This window comes from Ascaphus truei, unplaced genomic scaffold, assembly GCF_040206685.1.
Source record: "Ascaphus truei isolate aAscTru1 unplaced genomic scaffold, aAscTru1.hap1 HAP1_SCAFFOLD_377, whole genome shotgun sequence".
Lineage (NCBI taxonomy): Eukaryota > Metazoa > Chordata > Amphibia > Anura > Ascaphidae > Ascaphus > Ascaphus truei.
The window spans coordinates 302,095-324,406 of record NW_027456708.1 but is presented as its reverse complement, the minus strand read 5'-3'; the positions used below and the strand labels follow the sequence as shown (position 1 = coordinate 324,406).

The 22,312-nt window shown below is 45.8% G+C and overlaps 1 protein-coding gene across 2 annotated transcripts in view; it reads right to left on the bottom strand.

Annotated features, from left to right (window-relative positions):
* Positions 1–22,312, bottom strand: part of LOC142483866 (uncharacterized) — a 131,497-nt gene that overhangs the window by 13,956 nt on the left and 95,229 nt on the right. Inside the window, exon 1 of one of the 2 annotated variants that reach the window (XM_075583795.1) lies at positions 4,375–4,460. The exons of the other annotated variant lie outside the window; for it this stretch is intronic. The gene's annotated coding sequence lies outside the window, so the exon portion shown is untranslated. Of the gene's footprint in view, positions 1–4,374; positions 4,461–22,312 lie in introns of those variants that run through there. 2 annotated transcript variants of the gene reach the window in all.

The following is a 22,312-nucleotide window of genomic DNA, read 5'->3' as shown; positions in this document are numbered from 1 at the left end:
TGTGGCCTTTTAACTGCAGGAGCCTTTTTGAAAAAAATCAAATCTCACTTCTTGACAACCATATGTTGCAGGGTACATGCAACTATACACGTGGGTTTCTTGACAAGGCTGTTTTATTTTGCCTTGAAAAATATACAGCACACAAAACTAAAATAGCTCTTTTTCAGCAACAAACGAAAATGGCTTTACCTTCAGCAAACAGACAAAAACAGTTTCTCTTTAGCAGACAGTGTATATGGCAGTTGCCCTTTTCTATGCAGGGGACATACAGTTCACAATTCATCTACTTTTCTAATCAGACCTTGTATCAGGAAATCTCTTTAGCAGCAGCTTACTCCTCACTCATCAACAGCCAGCTTCATGTGTCTACAACCTGGGTTTTAACACACCTTGATTAGGCAGCTGGGATACCACTAATTGTCCTGAGGTTCCCAGCTGAAGTTAACCTAGTCAGTGCTGCACTGCAGACTAGACATAGGTTTTCCAGGCATATAACTGGTGGCTTGTATTTACCCTGTCACAACGACATTAATTTTCTAGTTTGAGCGCAGGGTCGGTCACGTGAGCGGATCGCCCAATGAGGGAGAACCAGCTCCGTGACGTCACTGGCCCGCCCCCAACACGCCCCCGGACGGCACGCGAACTAAGGCCAGGGAAAGCACTCGCTTTCCCTAAGTGCGCATCTGCATGGCTGGAGTCACCATGGACTCAACCTAAGGCTACATACGGGCAGCAATGGTGCTGAACAAGGCTGTGAGAAGACAGGAGTGAGGGGAGAGGTGCAAAGAGCTGCTATGATCACATGCTCATTGCCATTTACTTGAGTGGCTGTTACAATGCAATTGACGCTATTGCACTTTAGTGAATCTAGTGTTTGGTAAACAGAGGAGGCAAAGTGGATAAGGAAAAATAACCATCTGTACCTGGGACGCAAATAAAGGTTGTAAGAGGAAGGGGGATACAGAACACAAACAGCAATAGAAACACAGTAAGAGAAACCATGCGAGACTGGTAACTCTTCTCTTGAGGGGGTATTGGGGAAATAATTTGACAAGCTGTTTGTGGGATAAACTAAATGAATATTTCTGTAACTTCAGTAGTTTCGGGGGGTTTTGCGAGGATTTGGAAAGACAATAAGTGATGGTAATGTTCACAGAGTAATAGTCTGGAGAATATAGATTTGCCATTAGCTGCCCAGTAAACTAGGTAAAGTAGTGTAGGTGACAGCAACCAAAGTTATCCATAATGTCAACAGCTGCCTCTAGTTAAATAAGGCTTTGAAAAGTGTGGCCCTGCGTTCCTAAGACGGGGAAAGACTTGTGTGGGGTGAGAGGAAAAGGAGTGCTTAGGATAGCTAGCAAGGAGAAAAGGCTGATTGTACAAACTCTTATGGGATTGTAATCTCAGGATTTATTTAAACTGAACAAAGACAAAAGAAACAGCGCAAAAAACCTCATAGTGTAGTATATATAAAAAACTTATATTGGTATAACAGGTGAGTATTGCACGTACATCAGTTAAAATATTTACCGGCAGTACATGTATATGGACATGTTACCAATCAGCAACGGGTGGGGTATAGTGGTCATCAGATGGATATTCTTCTCCTTTCACGTCTCCTTTAAATGCTCTCTGCACGAATCAAACAGCCATGGTGTATGGCATCAGCCCCACATCGTGGACACAGCAACCCGGTTGAATTCGTCTGTCCCGCGGTGTACTCACAGCTGTTGCTGCAGAGAAGCAAGCTCTCACTCCCTGGCTTTCCGGCGTCTGTCCGCACGTGTGACGTCTACTTCGGGCGCACGTCAATGACGTCATCCGGTGGCGCCAAAAGTTTCACAGTATCAGCCGGTCAGGGAGGCAGCGGGAGGGAACGGAGATGGAACAGAATAGCAGATAGGATAGAATCGCACAGCGGGTAGTACTGGAAATGCACCCTCTCATCCAACGCGTTTCGTACTTCAAATGTACTTCATCAGGGATCCCTGACGAAGTACATTTGAAGTACGAAACGCGTTGGATGAGAGGGCGCATTTCCAGTACTACCCGCTGTGCGATTCTATCCTATCTGCTATTCTGTTCCATCTCCGTTCCCTCCCGCAGCCTCCCTGACCGGCTGATACTGTGAAACTTTTGGCGCCACCGGATGACGTCATTGACGTTCGCCCAAAGTAGACGTCACACGTGCGGACAGACGCCGGAAAGCCAGGGAGTGAGAGCTTGCTTCTCTGCAGCAACAGCTGTGAGTACACCGCGGGACAGACGAATTCAACCGGGTTGCTGTGTCCACGATGTGGGGCTGATGCCATACACCACAGCTGTTTGATTCGTGCAGAGAGCATTTAGAGACGTGAAAGGAGAAGAATATCCATCTGATGACCACTATACCCCATCCGTTGCTGATTGGTAACATGTCCATATACATGTACTGCCAGTAAATATTTTAACTGATGTACGTGCAATACTCACCTGCTATACCAATATAAGTTTTTTATATATACTACACTATGAGGTTTTTTGCGCTGTTTCTTTTGTCTTTGTTCTTCTAGCCTTGGTCTGTGGAGCCATTCCACGAATACAGCTGCACACCTTCACATTTAAAGTAACAGGTTTATATATTTATATATTAATCACTTATTAATCACTGAATGAGCACTAAGCACTTGTTCACAATTACTAGAGCGCAGTTCACCCCTTTTTGTTTCTATCACTTTATTTAAACTGAAGCAGAGTAGGAAAATGGTATTTAAAGGGACAGTCCCTCCTAGGAAGAACGTGAACCAACAACAATGGCATATTTAATAGGTTAAATGTAGCGAATTGTCAAATTAAAAATCCTGTTTAGCAAACAAAAAAACATAACACTTCCATAGAAAACAAAGTAATTATAATGCCCTCATTAGTCAAACACATAAATGTTCCTGGACAAATAGAGAACAGGATTTCTTTCACAATACACAAAGAGTTATTTTAACCCTTTGAGTGATGGAGGGGTCACGTGATTGCTCCCTCACTGATGACAGAACAGACAGGGAGACCCCCTCCCTTCTATCCCACGTAGTGATAGATCCATCCTGCCCTGCACAGGAGCACAGAATGACATCTCCCATAGGAAACCCAGCAGGATTACTATGACGTAGCTATTACATCATGGGGCTAGACGCGGTGACATAGCAACTACATCAATAGGGCACCCAAAGGGTTAAATGGTGATTTCATCCTTTTCAGGGAAGTCAAGTACACCAAGAGATTTCATGTTTTCCCGCCGCTAGGTTGGATTTAAAGCAGCAGTTTAAGCTGCCTTTCAAAAAAAAAATTCCCCTTCAATGCAAACACTGACAAGTGATTAACTAAGTTGCAGATCGATCCTTTCTCCTCTGATCAATCGGCAAAGATTCTGCTAGAGGGGTCACTAAATCACTGTGTAATGCAGTCAGAGAAACATATTTATATTCATACGTGTTCCCCTGACGTGTGCTCGCTCCCGAGCCCTGGTCCTGTCTCATAGAGCTTCTCCAGCAGCAGAATCTCCCTGTCGAAGTAAGTATTGTGACTTTAACTAGACTGGTTCCTGGGGTAAGGTCAGCCTCTACTATTAACCCAGATATATGCAGGTGGATATACCAGAGACACAGGTTTAAACCTCTGTCACTCTGGCCCACGACTGCTATGGATTCTACTATTCTGTTTATCCCACTTAAGTCTACTCTATTATTAATAAGTTACTAGATAACACTTATGATCTAGCCTATGTGCCTCGGTGTCTTCACTATCTATAATAGGAGTTATGTCTTTTAATCCTATATATCCCTAATGGTTTGTAGATTGCCTTGTTATCTTATGCCCAGATACTGTACATGTGTGTAATAATGCTGCTTTTGACTGAGAGCTCATAACATTGAACCATCTTTAAACTTGCACCTTTCAGCAGAAATATTATCTAAGAAAGAAAATATCAGCATGGCAGCTTCCAGCTCTTCAGACTAATTTATAGTCATTAAATATCCTTTATGGCACCAATACAGTGCATACATGTTGCTTAATTTTACTGTTACTTAAATGTAACTTATGCAATGTGACTTCTCACAGTTCAGCAAGTGTGCTGAGCTGTCCATGTGTGACTCTCTATTTTGTTATTGGTTTCCAGGTTGTTTGGCGACAACCAGAAAGTACTGACGCTGAAGTGGCTGCCCGGCTGTAAACACAGGTGCTGGGTATGAGGTGATTGTGTAACCCCTAGGGGTGTATATACTTGTTAGTGTCACTATTGCAGTAAGGTGTATGGTCTGAGGAGAGGACGTGTCTGTCCTGAAACACCACGTGTTTGCATATACCTGCTCTAATGCTTTGAATACAAAGTAAGTTACTTACAGAGAAGGCTCCTGTGTGCTTCCTGCACCACTTTATTTCTACATCTTCTCTTTCCCGGAAGTGGAGACACCGACTACATCCAGGTCACAGCTCTGTGTCATACTGCGCATGCTCACACTAAGGGGATCATGGGAGTTGTAGTTTTTAGACTTCAAAACGGATCACTTGTCACATACTGTGTAGATTAGAAACAAGACAGTAACATTTCCCAGGCACTGTGCTAGGGAAAGATAGTTTCTGCTGAGAGATATATATATATACTAGCTGAGAGACCCGGCGTTGCCCGGGATGTAATGTTCCCGTTCCTCTCTCTCCTCCCCCCTCTCTCTGTTTGTCCCCCATTCACATCAATCCAGTCCCCCCCCTCCCTCCCTCCTTTACAGCTTCATGTAGCGTGTGTGCGTCAGTCACTGTGTGTTTGCTCGCGCGTCAGTGAGTCTGAGGCAGAAACACAAACACACACAGACTGACTGACGCACACACAGTCAGTGTGTGCCTCAGTCAGTGTGTGCGTGCGTCAGTCAGGCTTTGTGTGCGCGTCAGTCAGTGTGTGCGTGCGTGCGGCAGTCAGTCAGTGTGTGCGCGCGGGGCGTCAAAGGCAGGGGGGGGCGTCAAAGGCAGGGGGGGCGTCAAAGGGAGGGGGGGGCGTCAAAGGGAGGGGGCGTCAAAGGGAGGGGGGGGGCGTCAAAGGGAGGGGGGGGGCGTCAAAGGGAGGGGGGGGGCGTCAAAGGGAGGGGGGGGGCGTCAAAGGGAGGGGGGGGGGCATCAAAGGGAGGGGGGGGCGTCAAAGGGAGGGGGGGGGCGTCAAAGGGAGGGGGGGGGCGTCAAAGGGAGGGGGGGGGCGTCAAAGGGAGGGGGGGGGGCGTCAAAGGGAGGGGGGGGGGGCGTCAAAGGGAGGGGGGGGGGCGTCAAAGGGAGGGGGGGGCGTCAAAGGGAGGGGGGGGGGCGTCAAAGGGAGGGGGGGGGCGTCAAAGGGAGGGGGGGGGCGTCAAAGGGAGGGGGGGGCGTCAAAGGGAGGGGGGGGGGCGCCTCAAAGGCATGGATTCCTCCCCCTGCATTTCCTGCAGTGGACAGGAGGGGGGGGGGCAGTGGACAGGAGGGGGGGGCAGTGGACAGGAGGGGGGGGCAGTGGACAGGAGGGGGGGGCAGTGGACAGGAGGGGGGGGCAGTGGACAGGAGGGGGGGGCAGTGGACAGGAGGGAGGGGGCAGTGGACAGGAGGGGGGGGCAGTGGACAGGAGGGGGGGGGGCAGTGGACAGGAGGGGGGGGGGCAGTGGACAGGAGGGGGGGGGGCAGTGGACAAGAGGGGGGGCAGTGGACAGGAGGGGGGGGCAGTGGACAGTGACACACACACACACACACACACACACACACACACCTCAGTTGATGCGCCCTTTCTCAGTTCCGTTTGGCGCCGGAGGTGGGGAGCGACACCTACCTGTACTTCCGGGCGCCGCCACCGTCTGACTCGGCGCCGCGAGGGAGGAAGGGGGTCCGCCATCTTACGCGCCGCGTGGCAGCTGCGGGAAGCGAGGTGATTTGGAGCGGGGAGGGGGGAGAGGTGATTTGGAGCGGGGAGAGGTGATTTGGAGCGGGGAGAGGTGATTTGGAGCGGGGAGAGGTGATTTGGAGCGGGGAGAGGTGATGCCGCTGGGGAGGGGGAAGAGGTGATGCCGCTGGGGAGGGGGAAGAGGTGATGCCGCTGGGGAGGGGGAAGAGGTGATGCCGCTGGGGAGGGGGAAGAGGTGATGCCGCTGGGGAGGGGGAAGAGGTGATGCCGCTGGGGAGGGGGAAGAGGTGATGCCGCTGGGGAGGGGGAAGAGGTGATGCCGCTGGGGAGGGGGAAGAGGTGATGCCGCTGGGGAGGGGGAAGAGGTGATGCCGCTGGGGAGGGGGAAGAGGTGATGCCGCTGGGGAGGGGGAAGAGGTGATGCCGCTGGGGAGGGGGAAAAGGTGATTTGGAGAGGGGGGAGAGAGGGGGGAGAGAGGGGGGAGAGAGGTGTGTGTGTGTGTGTGTGTGTGTGTGTGTGTGTGTGTGTGTGTGTGTGTGTGTGTGTGTGTGTGTGTTTTATTTATTTTTTTGGACCTTTGGCCCGTCACTCCGCCTCAGGCCAATGAGAGGTGTGGGGGGCGGGCCAAGGGGGTGGTGTGAGTGTGTGAGGCCAATGAGAGGTGTGCGGGGGCGGGCGGGCCAAGGGACCAATGAGATTGCCGCTAGGGACACCGGACATCCAGCAGGCAGGCATGCATGCAGGCAGGCAGGCAGGCAAACATACAGTGCTTTCACTAATATAGTATAAGATATATATATATACACACACACACACACACACACACACACACACACACACACACACACACACACACACACACACACACACACACACACTCATCTGCATGTCTTAGGCAGGTCTGCAACCCCGCCTTTCCCCATTATCACCCAGCATACAGCACTTCCACTGCAGCAAGGGATTCTGGGAAATGACATGCAAATGAGCACACAGTGTCACTTTTTGCCTCTCTTGCATTCCCAGTAAAATCAACCCCACACTGATGAGACCCATCAAGGTCGAAACAGCTGTCTGTGGGTGGTTTTCTGGGTTTGCACCTTAACCCTGGCTGTGCTCAAAGCTGTGACCATGCAGCAAGCTTAAGCCTATAGGGAACCATGTTAAAAATGGTTATTGAGGCAAAAAGTGACACTGTGTGCTCATTTGCATGTCATTTCCCAGAATCCCTTGCTGCAGTGGAAGTGCTGTATGCTGGGTGATAATGGGGAAAGGCGGGGTTGCAGACCTGCCTAAGACATGCAGATGAGCATACAGCTATATTTGCATATTCATTCATTGTAACATCGCCGGAAGAAGAGATCAGTGTATCTCGAAAGCTCGCACAAATAAAAGCATTTCGTTAGCCACAGAACGGTATCATCTATTTATTTTTTGATTATATATATATATATATATATATATATATATATATCCATGTAGAGGTATCAGTACCGTGTTAGCCGAGCTTCAATAATCAAAAAATAAATAGATGATACCGTTCTGTGGCTAACGAAATGCTTTTATTTGTGCGAGCTTTCGAGATACACTGATCTCTTCTTCCGGCGATGTTACAATGAATGAAGCAAAAGGTTACTTAAAAAACAGTGTCTCTTGGAATGTTATCTGTGCTGGTCCTTCCCTGGTGTGGATGAGATTTATGGCTAGAGGTGTCAAAAGGTAATGAAAGCAAGTGAAGAAAGAGTGTGTATGTGTATCAGTGTGAATAAAAATGAATGGGGAGCCCACAGTGTATACAGTGCTTTACACAAGGTGTGTGTGGAGTGGGAGTGGATATAAATGGTGTGGGTGGGTGTGGAAATGTGAGAGTTAGTAGCACAACTAAAAGTGTGTGTGGATACTTAGTGGTCCCTATTGGTGTATAGGGATGGAAAAACAAGGAGTATTAGTATGTGTGAGAGACAGCTGTGTGTGCATACATATAGCACAATGTGTACAGACATGGTTTAGCGCTCATGGGACGAGAGTTCACTAGTGTCAGTAATGACTCATAAAATTTCGATCTCTGTTTAGGCCACTGCTAAGTGTCCCGAACAGTTGCATAAATTTGTATTGTATATATATATATATATATATATATCAATCACCAGGTTTAATAGTTTATTGTAAATAAATAAATATCAGTATAAAATGGCATGAATCAAATGTATAACTTGCCTAAAAAATAATAAAAAAACTCATTAGATGATTAAAAAACAAAAAAGAAGTGTGCATATAATTGAAAAAATGGGTGAAAAAATTAAAAATAAAAATATTTTGAAAAAATGAAAATTAAAAATATTTTTGCTATGCAAATCACAAAAATGACTCAATAAGTCATAGGACTATACTAAACATATAATATAAGTATAATAGGCTCATAAGAAAATTGTGAACACATAAAAAACATGTGAAAAAATGAGCCAAAATCATATATAATAAAAAAACGAAACATCATACATGGCATTACAACTCATAACCTGTCTAGACACTTTTTGGACAAACATAATAAGGATCCATCTTCTCTAAGAGTCTTGTGCTTGGAACACATCCCCTTAACGGTACTGAGTGGTGATAGAGTTAAGAAACTGAATTTAAGGGAGACCTACTGGATATATATGTTGGAAACATTGAGTCCAGTAGGTCTCAATGACTGTATCGATATAAGCACCATCGTTTAACTATTCTCATGTTTACATTGATGGGATCTCAGAGGTCTGGGTTGAGCATGTTTATCGTGCTCCCTTTGATTTCTTAGTCGGTGTATGCAATGGGGGACCCCTGGTCTGAATTGAAACAAAATATCACAAGATTTTTTTTTTCAAACAAATTATATATTTAATATATAGTTTTTGTGTATATTCTATTATATATTTTTTATCACTTGTATTATATATTATTCACAATCACATAGACACAATTGAGACATTATAATTAATGTCAATAAATTTATAATTTTATTAATACACATATTATAAAATTCATCTTCACTATATCCAATAATTTATTAAATCACTTAACATTCACATATTGAAATTGTTGTATAATTATCACATATATTATAATGAAAATTGATTTTTCATCTCATATTGCACATCACACACACTTTTTATTTAGACATTTTTATTTATACAATCTTATCACAACAGTTTGGATTGCTGCCTCTTGGTTCATCTCTTTGTAAATGCTGTACTGGTTGTATTCTTCCAAACTCAAATCTTCCATGATTAAGGGGGATTATTTTGCTTTTATGTAATATTGATATATTTTATATGTTATTTGTAGCTCAATCACATAGGAGACCAGTGTGGATCTCCAGTGTGAATAGTATTATTATAATCTCCCACCAAATAACTAATTTTTCCAGGGTTAGTATAAATACAAACAAAACAAAGCAATTTTAAAATTACGAATTACTCACTCTTTATCCAGTACTTGATTTAACCTACATGAACATAATCTAATGTCAGATATAAGGTCTCAATACTGTAATTAATCAAGCATTATTGCACTATTTTCATCTCTTCCTTTGCATTATATATGGAGTTTCAAATTTTAATTCACTCTCTAAACAAGCTTAACCAAACCTTAGTAGTGTTTGAAACACTAATTAATAACAATAGTATGATATCTAATTAGCTATACTATTTTGGTTAGCACTAATCAATAGAAAGTTTATACAATGTTGTCCTCTAATAACATTTGAATTTTTGAGTTTTTTAGCAAGGGCTATTATACATGTAACAGGAGTTTCATTACTTTTATATATATGTTTAATCAATTAATATGCAATATTACTAATATTGATTAGGTTTGAATAGGTTTTATTTATTATTTGCAATTAGCCTTTGTTGTTAAACATTATTATGATTATATTTGCTTTCATTATGTAGTCATGAATGTTTTAGTTTAATTACATCATATTAATTCATTTGATTCTGTTTTTATATATGTTTTCACTTTTATTTGTTTCAAATGTATTATAAATATATTCTCTTTCAATTAATTCAGCAATAGATTAACATCGTTGCACCAGGTATAGATTAGCTTAACGATACCTATGGAACTGAACACAGCTGTGAAAAAACGATTTTTATTGGTCTAAGGGACTATTTAACACCAGGCAGTTCTGTGTGGTATCCATCCCCTGATGAAATCCGCAAAGACGGAAGAAACGCGTAGGGATTTCTGGCATTGAATCTACGGTGGTCGAGCAGTTCCTAGCACCAGCGTGAGGACGTAAAGATGTGTGTCAAGTCCTTTCCGGGTCCCGGTGCTCCACGAGAGAGGTGAATGGCGGCCGCACGCTACAACTAAGCGCTCATAAAGGAAAGTAAAGATCCTTCATCTTGGAGACAGCGGCTGACACAGACACAAGATCCGGAACCATTGTGGACTTCAATACACACAGAGGTGACCGTGGAGTCTTCAGTTGGTGCATGGGCTGATCCCATAATATGCCTTATTTTATGAGACAAATTGTAAGTGTGCATTTGTCTTGTCAGTGATGTAATAAAATATTTCCATCTGATTTTACACAAGGATCGGGCGCTTCTTTTCTCTTTTTCTCTAATATATATATATATATATATATATATATATATATATAAATATATGTAACGGATTTTCTGACCTGGCCTGACCCACCCAATCTCATATTGGCCCCTGTGGTCTAACCAGTCCCCATTACAGTGTGATGTCTGGTGGTGCACCTGTTGGCAACAGGACTCCTGAGTCTCTCGCATGATGGTGTGTGGGGATTGCCCACCCAGACAGGCAGCTGAGGTAGTGTGCTGAGTCCTACCTATATCCAGTGCAGCACCTCCACCTCATCAGGATCCCAGCGTCCGCTTGTGGATGGTCCTGGTGAGGCACTCCTCTGTGGTGCCCCTCTCTGTGTAATTACTCCACACTTACACACGAGGGTATACTTGAACAAGGTCATCTTTATTGCTTGAGGTGGCTAGCTGCCCCTCGCAGTAGTATCTTAGCCACACATGTTCTTGCTGCAATCCTTGGGAAGGTTCCTCCTTTTCTAATGGAGTTGCTTCCACCTCTCCCCTAAGGAAGATTCACCAGCTTCTCTCTGTCTGCCTTGTGCTGCCAGACTCACAGCTCTGCATCAGACTGCTGCAACATTATTGCAGACCTCCACATGACTCTCCTGAACAGAGTCAAAACACCAACTGAACTGAACTCCTAACTTTAGGCAGTGCTGTGTCTTACATCACCTAGGAACAGGCACATCTCTGATGTCACTAACCGTGGACACACAGCATGTTGTCACTTCCTTTGGGACATATGACACCTCACCAGGGTCTGAGGGCAAACCTCCATGATGACTACTGGCAATCCTGCATACTTACCAGGTTTACTGCCAGCATGAGAAAGAGATATGTACACCAATTTTACACTGGCTACATTCTCCCCCTGTTGGAACCCAACGACGCGGCTGGGATCTAAATTTGCGGAACCTTCCTTCAGGTAGCACTGCAAAACACAACAATACACATTACAGTACATATCTTTTCATCATAAACATAACAGATACATCCTAACGTAGATGTATAAAACCAGGATTACTCCCTGATGGAGTATCCATTAGTGGTACTACCATACCCTCTTACGGTGGCCTATGCACAGCATGGTCCACTAGGTTTAGAGCAGCAATGCTGTAACACTCTGGGTGACATACTGGACACCCACAAACAGCCCATAACTCTGGCATGGATGCTAGAGGACTTAGAGGATCATACCCATACACTTCCTTAAGGCACTCCCTGGAACTGTAAGCTATCCTTTCTGCTGTCCCAGTATACCAATTTTCATCTGATACTTCACGATCCCAATTTTCTATGGAACTATCAGAATCCCAATTTTCCTCATCAGTGGAATCCATCCATCCCACATAACCCTCGAATAATGGGGCCCACCACCGGTTCTCCCTAACCTTCTCGGGCTCTGACTCTAGGGAGTCTCCCTCCTCCATGTCCCCCCAGGAAGACACTCCGGATGTCCCAGTATATCGGGACTTAGACCACCCCACTAACTTGGGCCTTTCCTCCAATTTTGCTATAGCCACTCTAGAGCTCCAACTCAACGTAGATGCCTCCCCCAACTGCCCTCCACCCCTCGACCCACCATCAGATGCATAACTGGCCAGTCTCTCCCCAGTCCGTTCCTCACCGGTTCCCTGGGACCCTCCCGACATTCCCAAACTGGACGTGGACCCACGGGAAAAGGTGACTGGGACAGGGGCTTTATCTAGGGCATGGGTTTGGGCGTAGGGACGGGCAAATGGTATCCGCGGGGTTCCGAGCCGCTCTCTACCCTTGGATTGTCCCGGATCACTGCTGGCTGAGCCTCACCCTTCTCGGCTCTCCTTGTAGCCTGCCAGCTCTTTGTTGACACAGGTGATCGGGAAACACTGCCCGATCGCCGATGCGTTGTTGTCATCTCTCTGATCGTTCCGCTACCTCCGCCGGAAGTGATGTCATCGCCGGAACCGGAAACTCCGCCATCTTGAGATGGATCCCCATGCGGGATCTCTTCCTCCAGAACGACATTCGCTGCCGGAAGTGATGGTTCTGCTCTCCGCTCTGCTCGGGCCCGGACTAGGCCTTTCTCCGCCGTTGCCACCACCGGCGCCTGTGGAGGGTAAGGATGTGTCTCACTGCTCCGTCGGCTCGGAGTGGTTCTTCCTCCGCCATCGACGCCGCCAGTCACCACGGCCATGGGACTCCGCCTCTCAGGTTGTTTCTGCACCATCTGGGCCTGGCATGGCCTCTCCTCTGCAACTGCCGTTATCAGAGCTAGGTAACCACACGGGCTACTCTTACCGCTCCGCAGGGTGGGCGTGGATCGCCCGTTGCCACTGGACCCGCCGGTCCCCGGAATGGAAGGGCTCCGCCTCTCGACCTTCCGCTCCACGGGCGACACCAGACTCCTTTCTCCATTGTTCTCGGTAAGTGGCGCCTTCCTCCCGTTTCCTCCACAGGATACTGCCACAGGCCGGATCACTGCCCCGGGTAACACTTTGGGTTCCTCATCGGAGGAATCCACTTTTACTGGGCTCGGGATCACCGATCGTGGTGACCGCCTTCTGGTCTCTCGGTCCGCATGCTGACCGACCGCTCCTTTCTCTTCTGACCCAGCCGTAGTAATCGGCTCCGATCCCCATTCTCCGGGATCTGCACTTTCGGTCCACAGTGCACCGGGGGACTCGGCGGACAGCATAGCCGTATCCCCCAGAAGGGGGTCAATCGCTTGAATTGGCACAAAGGTGGGCATCGGCCACAAATACTGGGTACCGCATTGTGGACAGCGCGCCGCCGTGCCCATAGTACTGCCAGGTAGCCGACATTGTAGGCAGAGGCCCACTACCGTCTCAGTGCCTGCCACCCGAACCACCAACACTCCTCCGGGCACCGAATAAGGCTGGGTGGAGACCATCATGGTTACTTCCTGCGGTTGTGTCATTCCCTGTTAGGAATGTGAGCACACAGCGTCTCAGGCGGAGCTCACGGCTCTCTCCTTACACTGCTCAGACCCTTCCACTACAACCACGCAAGCCCCCTTCAGCTTCATCACATACCCCTCGGCATGGTGGGACGCTCCACGAGGTTCTTCCTCTACGCTCTGCGCCACAGCCGTCGGCGCAGAATCGCCGCCCTGCACGCACGTGCGCACCCCACGTTGCTTCCTCTCATGCAAACGTTGGACTTACAGTGCACACACAAAAGCCCTTGAACTTATCCCCACTCAGGCTCCGCCCCCAAACACCGCATGGTTTCAATCTGGCTCTTGCTGAGTGTCACCTGAGCAATAAGAACAGCAGCCAATGCACTGAAGCTCCCTGGGCCCTCCAGGCACGCCCCCTCTCCTGATTGGCTGTTCCAGCTTTATATACCCTCTCTGTTCTGTGCTTCCTCGCTCGTCATAGTTTTTGTATGGGTGTTTCACAGTGCTTGTTCTTTGATTCTCTAGGTTTTGACGCGGCTTGGCAGACTACCCCCTTTGGCTCTCGACTTCGGATTGTTCCTGTTTTAGTACCTTCTGGCTCCCTTCGACCTCGGCACTCATCTCGATCCCTCCATACATCTCCTACCCCTGATCTCGGCAACGGCAACGACCATTCTTCTGGGAAAACGGTATCGGCAAGTATTCTCGCAATACACCCCATCTGGCCTGGCACCATCTAATACCACAACCCGGACACGTCCCTTGCTCTGTCGGTGTGTGTATTCATACCTGCCACCTCAGTTCTAGGGACAGGTCTGGTCTGCGGGCTACTCCGGCGTAACATTCTCTTCGTGGGAGGCACTTGCAGCAACGGTCTGTTCTGCAAGCTAGCTCCGCGCGACTGACAAGCAGAGGCTGGGTTGTCAGCCACTCCTTTGTCCAGCTCCGCCCTCATCTGACACAGCTGGAACCCGCCCCCAGTAGTAGCAATTATGGGCGGATCCCACAACGGGATAGGATGTCCTTTAATTGAGGCCGCACCTCTTACAGTCCTAGAGGGCGCGGCCACAGCTTTCGCGCCCTTATCCCCAGCAAGGTGGTGTTCTTCCTTTGGCGCCAATCCCGGCCAATTTCTTGCAGCTGCCTTGCTTGCAAAATACTTTTCTTTCCCGCTTACAGCTCCTTCTGCAGGAACTACTTTTGGTAACAGCACCGCCGGCTCACCAGCTCCTTGCTCCGCTGGATTCATACCCACGGGGCATAATTGGAAACCACTCCCCCTGGTTGAGATTAGGGGGAGGTCCCACAGGTTGATCGGCTGGCTCAGCACTGGGGCTGAGTTAGTCACTGTCCATGAGGGCGCGGCCACAGCTTTCGCGCCGTACCCCCCATCAGGGCGGGGTTTTCCTGTTGGCGCCACTCCTGGCCAGCTCTCTGCAACATTTGCAACTGCAGAATTTTCTGCAGCAAGCCCACGCGGTCTCCCAGGGAAGCGGGAACCGCCATTTTGGACTTCGTCTCCACCAGCCACAATCGCAATATCCTCAACACTGTCCTCCAGGGTATTACCCTGCGGTCCTAGGCAGGACCAAAACGGTGCGACCACTGCCTTAGCACCACTCCATAGCAGGCTCGTGAAAGTCATTTCCTTTGCTTGCTCTTCCTCCGCACACACACCAGGTGCGCTCTCCCCATCAGCCTCCATCCGCCATCTTGGACTATCCGCACCACGCAGATCCTCCATTCTTGCGGTCGCCATTGGGTTACTGTAAGTAGAATTATTGTACATGGGGCTCCTCTCCGCGGGGCAGCCACACACGCCGGTACAATAAAGATTGCCCTGATGCACCACCGTGTGTACCTAATGTAGGCTGGACTCGTGATTGCACTACCTCAGGCTAGGCTCACTCTCTCTGTGTCTGCTATATCTCCTTCCTCCCAGTCTGTGCTCCCTTCGGTAAGTGGTCTGGAATGGGCTAGAGTACTCTGGGGCTTCCATGCAGTACTTGGGCGTCTACCTATCTTGGTCAGCCTAGCGCAGACCCTCTTCAGGATTCCTGACCACGTTAACAGGCTATCCCTTTAGGCATCCTACCAACTAGCAATGCCTCAAGGTGACTAGGACAGCTATAGCCCGGCTCCAAACCCTCAACTCCTGTCAGGCCCCTAGGTCGTCCCTACGAACTGACAAAACTCCATCAGCCCCCTGACTACTCCTAGGTCCGTCCCAACGCAGCACAAAGTGGCAGCAGACACTTCTCCCTGTTTCCCAGTGTGCCTAGCAAAAGCCTGTCCTGTTGACAGGTCTACTTATCTCAGCAGCGCCTCCAAATGTAACGGATTTTCTGACCTGGCCTGACCCACCCAATCTCATATTGGCCCCTGTGGTCTAACCAGTCCCCATTACAGTGTGATGTCTGGTGGTGCACCTGTTGGCAACAGGACTCCTGAGTCTACCGCATGATGGTGTGTGGGGATTGCCCGCCCAGACAGGCAGCTGAGGTAGTGTGCTGAGTCCTACCTATATCCAGTGCAGCGCCTCCACCTCATCAGGATCCCAGCGTCCGCGTGTGGATGGTCCTGGTGAGGAACTCCTCTGTGGTGCCCCTCTCTGTGTAATTACTCCACACTTACACACGAGGGTATACTTGAACAAGGTCATCTTTATTGCTTGAGGTGGCTAGCTGTCCCTCGCAGTAGTATCTTAGCCACACATGTTCTTGCTGCAATCCTTGGGAAGGTTCCTTCTATTCTAATGGAGTTGCTTCCACCTCTCCCCTAAGGAAGATTCACCAGCTTCTCTCTGTCTGTCTTGTGCTGCCAGACTCACAGCTCTGCATCAGACTGCTGCAACATTATTGCAGACCTCCACATGACTCTCCTGAACAGAGTCAAAACACCAACTGAACTGAACTCCTAACTTTAGGCAGTGCTGTGTCTTATATCACCTAGGAACAGGCACATCTCTGATGTAACTAACCGTTGACACACAGCATGTTGTCACTTCCTTTGGGACATATGACACCTCACCAGGGTCTGAGGGCAAACCTCCATGATGACTACTGGCAATCCTGCATACTTACCAGGTTTACTGCCAGCATGAGAAAGAGATATGTACACCAATTTTACACATGGCTACATACATATATATATATATATATATATATATATATATATATATATATATATATATATATATATATATATATATATAACCCTTCTATGGTACCCCACCCGACATGAGATTGGGGGTACACTCCTTCTGGTCACTCTGAGTGGTCTGGGTGCTGTGACCTGCTGGTAAACAGGAGGGCTGAGGGCTCCGCGGTGTTGTGGGGAGAACCCGGACAGGGACAGGAGGTGTTGTGGGACAGGTTACCTTGCTCTCTCTGGGTGGTGCAGTGCCTCCAGCCAGCAGGGATCTCCTGGGGTCTCCAGAGGAGAGACCCCCACTGACACTCCATTCTCCTCACACCAGGAACAGTGACACACACAGCAGCTTCTTTCTGTGGTTCTTTATTCAGAGCAGCATACACAGCATACAGCAGAACATCATAGGCCTGATCTTGCTTTCTGCATTTCTGCTCATGGCAGCTTAACTCCCCCCCCCCCCTCCTTACCCAGGTGGGGCAAGAGGGGGAGAACGATTCTCTGTCCCCTCTCTTCAATCTCTTCTCTCCTACTCCTACTAACTAACTGACATACTATCTTTTTGGAAACATGTCTCAATTTGAATATCCTCAGGGAGTGTCTCTAACTTTGAATCATTACAACTCAAAGCTGGATATCGATTGGCTCACACACACATCAAGGGGTGTTCCAACCCATAGCCACCCTTTGGATTAACATGCTCACAGGTGGCTAAGGCCCTCCTCTGAATATTGCTACAATACTTCAGAGCTGAAACTCACAAACAGGCCATCTGAAGGAATTAACCTTTCCACTGCCTGTTCTAACAGGACTGACAGAGGAAAGGCCCAGAATTAGCAATAGCTGCCGAAGGCCATATATATATATTTATATATATACAAATACAACTGTATGCTCATCTGCATGTCTTAGGCAGGTCTGCAACCCCGCCTTTCCCCATTATCACCCAGCATACAGCACTTCCACTGGAGGAGTTTGAAATAAAAGATTTTATTGATTGCAACTCAAGTTACGTAATCTACATGCTACAGTGTCCATGTAACAAGCAATATATAGGAAGGAGAACACGTAAATTGACATTGAGAATAGCAGAACACATTAAGAATATAGAGAGAGGCTTTTTACAACACAGTGTATTAAAACATTTTAAAGAGCACCACGACCAGAACCCAAATGGTTTAAAATTCTTTGGTATAGACAAGATCCATCCGAATTGGAGGGGTGGTAACCAGGTTATAAAGATATCTAGACAAGAAACCTTTTGGATTTACACCTTAAAAACATTAGTACCATTAGGCATGAACATCGATATCGATCTGGGGTAATTCCTAAGAGAGTAACATCAATGACCTACTTTTGTTTTGTCAGTAAGATGCACAAGTACCTTTCAAATTCCTTAATAATAATAGGAATTGTATTATGTGTCCCTATCTCTTTATCTTTTTCTTTGACCTATATACACATGAGAGATACACTTATACGAATTTTGTATGTTTAGAATCCTTATATTTTGAGGCCTCCATCCTCTGCTTATCCTAATTGAACACTTACAGGCCTATCAGTTTTTGAGCTCTCTGCAAAAGGCAAAATTAGTTAATTTATGTATTTCATAAATATAATTAGTTCATGAATCCTCACTTTGATTTACACAAGATTGCGATTAGTTATAATGTAATGGAATGTGAATGAATTAATCTATCCATCTGGGTACTGTATATGTATGAAGATCTATTAAAACTGTATTAAGTAATAGCCAACAATATGGAATATTGTATTCCCTCTCTGTATTTGTCTACCAATCGTAAGCCCCATCAAAATTAATTCTATGGAATGAGCACCACATCAATTCCTCATCCATGAAGTTCCACTATGTACTAAGTGTTATGTGTCCCCTAGAGTTATCGTTTCAATTGGATCAAATGTGTGTACTGCAAATAAATAATTAAGATATAATTACTAAGTTCGCCCCCTAGACTCCTGGGTTAAAATTTGTTGGATATGGTTGAACAATGAAGTATTTCTCTATATCAATTAAATATGATTCACAAATAGAGTTCTCTATGTGTCTAAAACATTGTAATTTAATTTTATAATTGATAAGTTTTTAAGTAATCTCTCGCTTCCTTTGTTACTAATAGTTTAATATATTTTAACTGATAATAATTCTCGGCAATAAGCTGATATTTGGGTCTTGAAGTCATATATATTTTTAATTGGTTAATATATATATTTTTTCATTTTAAGTTAATATTTGCTGTAAAATGAGTAACTGTACTATCTCTCTGCCTCTTGGCATTATATGCACTAATAGTGTGTTGGTTACATTTATAGATTGCTGCATTGGCAGTCAATGGTATCAAGAGTGTTGAGAACTTTACACATATGCATAGCCCCACCTCCTTGCTTCTGGGCATTATATGCTTTATTAGCAGGTCTATTACATCCTATATTGCTTTATCAACATTCACTAGCATTTATAGTGTTGAGTACTTTGTACATGGGTATAGCCTAGTCTCATTACAAAGCCACTCTCCCCTTAACTTTAATGGATTGTATCTAACCTTATAGACAATGTGTTGATATGAAATATGTTGTGTAATTGGTTTCCTTGTAACCCAATTTTGCGATTTTATAGAATAATGTCCACTTATTATGTCCCAAATGTATGGTGCAAATTGGATCTAGCAAAATATCAATACACACTAAGTTGTGATTATTGTTTGAGTAATTTTGTTCTTACTGTTTGTGTGTAAAATCTGTTTTTATTAGATAAATACGATTAAGCATCTGATAATGGTTTAACCTAAAATCAATTGACTATATTGTTTGAATCAATGATGAGCATTTAAATATTTAATATCCCAGTAGATACTCTCATCAGATCAATTAATAGCCAAACTGGGTATTTTCTCTATATGTATGCACTCTGACTTTAATAATTGAATGTCATAATACCGAAAAAATTGTCAATTAGCCAATCATGACAATATCTAATCAGTCACGAGAGGTGGGTATTTATACCCAGGGTAGGGAGAGGTTAAGGTATTAGCCCCTGAGAAACGCGTAGGGCAGACGTTTTCGGACAGAGCAGTTTGAGACGCGCTGTGGACAGGTCTTGTGTACCGGAGCAGAGGCAGCGCACTGACGTCATTGGAAGACGGAGTCTCGCGAGAGTCAGAGCCGGAGCACATGACGCGGAAGTGATCCAGTACAGCAGCAGTGCAGAGAACCGGAGAGAGACAGATACGAGTGTGAGAGACTCATTCAAACTCTCAACTGCCCGATTTTATTTCACAGCATGTGAGTGGAATACTGTTTGTTATTTTTTAGATAGATTTTAATAAAAGGTTTTACACTATTCCTTGTTCTATTGTCCCTTTCCACTCCCCCTCCCTCTTCTCCCCCCCCCCCCCTCCCGGTGAGTTTCATCCCTTGTAAAGGTATCGTCTAGCAGCAGACGGTCGGTGATTCTGCAGCAGCTTTCTGGAGTAACCAGTGCAAGTGAAGTGTATGAGACACACAGAAATCACAAAGACAACCAGAGGCAGAGTTCCTGAGTCCCACTGAGGATTAAATGCTTTAATTTGCTGAACTAAGTGTAAGTGCATATCTTACCACCTTTATCTGAAAATTACAGACATACTGCCCTATGATATTTTTGTCTTTGTTTCTTTCCTGGCTTATTTGCGCCTAGGTCGTTTCATTCACATATATATATATATATATATATATATATATATATATATATATATATATATATATATACCATATATATATACCATGTTAAAAATGGTTATTGAGGCAAAAAGTGACACTGTGTGCTCATTTGCATGTCATTTCCCAGAATCCCTTGCTGCAGTGGAAGTGCTGTATGCTGGGTGATAATGGGGAAAGGCGGGGTTGCAGACCTGCCTAAGACATGCAGATGAGCATACAGTTATATTTGCATATTTGCTTTCCTGTGGAGGGTTTTTGTCACTTTTTTTACTCACCATAACTTAACTCAGTATTATGGTTTAGCCTATCCCATAGCCTCTCTTGCATTCCCAGTAAAATCAACCCCACACTGATGAGACCCATCAAGGTCGAAATGGCTGTCTGTGGGTGGTTTTCTGGGTATGCACCTTAACCCTGGCTGTGCTCAAAGCTGTGACCATGCAGCAAGCTTAAGCCTATAGGGAACCATGTTAAAAATGGTTATTGAGGCAAAAAGTGACACTGTGTGCTCATTTGCATGTCATTTCCCAGAATCCCTTGCTGCAGTGGAAGTGCTGTATGCTGGGTGATAATGGGGAAAGGCGGGGTTGCAGACCTGCCTAAGACATGCAGATGAGCATACAGTTATATTTGCATATATATATATACAAATACAACTGTATGCTCATCTGCATGTCTTATGCAGGTCTGCAACCCCGCCTTTCCCCATTATCACCCAGCATATAGCTCTTCCACTGCAGCAAGGGATTCTGGGAAATGACATGCAAATGAGCACACAGTGTCACTTTTTGCCTCAAAAACCATTTTAACATGGTTCCCTAAACAACTGTCTGTGGGTGGTTTTCTGGGTATGCACCTTAACCCTGGCTGTGCTCAAAGCTGTGACCATGCAGCAAGCTTAAGCCTATAGGGAACCATGTTAAAAATGTTTTTTGAGGCAAAAAGTGACACTGTGCTCATTTGCATGTCATTTCCCAGAATCCCTTGCTGCAGTGGAAGTGCTGTATGCTGGGTGATAATGGGGAAAGGCGGGGTTGCAGACCTGCCTAAGACATGCAGATGAGCATACAGTTGTATTTGCATATTTGCTTTCCTGTGGAGGGTTTTTGTCACTTTTTTTACTCACCATAACTTAACTCAGTATTATATATATAGGGTTTTCTGGGTATGCACCTTGACCCCTTGCTGTGCTCAAAGCTGTGACCATGCAGCAAGCTTAAGCCTATAGGGAACCATATTAGAAATGGTTATTGAGGCAAAAAGTGACACTGTGTGCTCATTTGCATGTCATTTCCCAGAATCCCTTGCTGCAGTGGAAGTGCTGTATGCTGGGTGATAATGGGGAAAGGCGGGGTTGCAGACCTGCCTAAGACATGCAGATGAGCATACAGCTATATTTGCATATTTGCTTTCCTGTGGAGGGTTTTTGTCACTTTTTTTACTCACCATAGCTTAACTCAGTATTATGGTTTAGCCTATCCCATAGCCTCTCTTGCATTCCCGGTAAAATCAACCCCACACTGATGAGACCCATCAAGGTCGAAACAGCTGTCTGTGGGTGGTTTTCTGGGTTTGCACCTTAACCCTGGCTGTGCTCAAAGCTGTGACCATGCAGCAAGCTTAAGCCTATAGGGAACCATGTTAAAAATGGTTATTGAGGCAAAAAGTGACACTGTGTGCTCATTTGCATGTCATTTCCCAGAATCCCTTGCTGCAGTGGAAGTGCTGTATGCTGGGTGATAATGGGGAAAGGCGGGGTTGCAGACCTGCCTAAGACATGCAGATGAGCGTACAGCTATATTTGCATATTCATTCATTGTAACATCGCCGGAAGAAGAGATCAGTGTATCTCGAAAGCTCGCACAAATAAAAGCATTTCGTTAGCCACAGAACGGTATCATCTATTTATTTTTTGATTATATATATATATATATATATATATATATATATATATATATATATATATATCAATCACCAGGTTTAATAGTTTATTGTAAATAGATAAATATCAGTATAAAATGGCATGAATCAAATGTATAACTTGCCTAAAAAATAATAAAAAA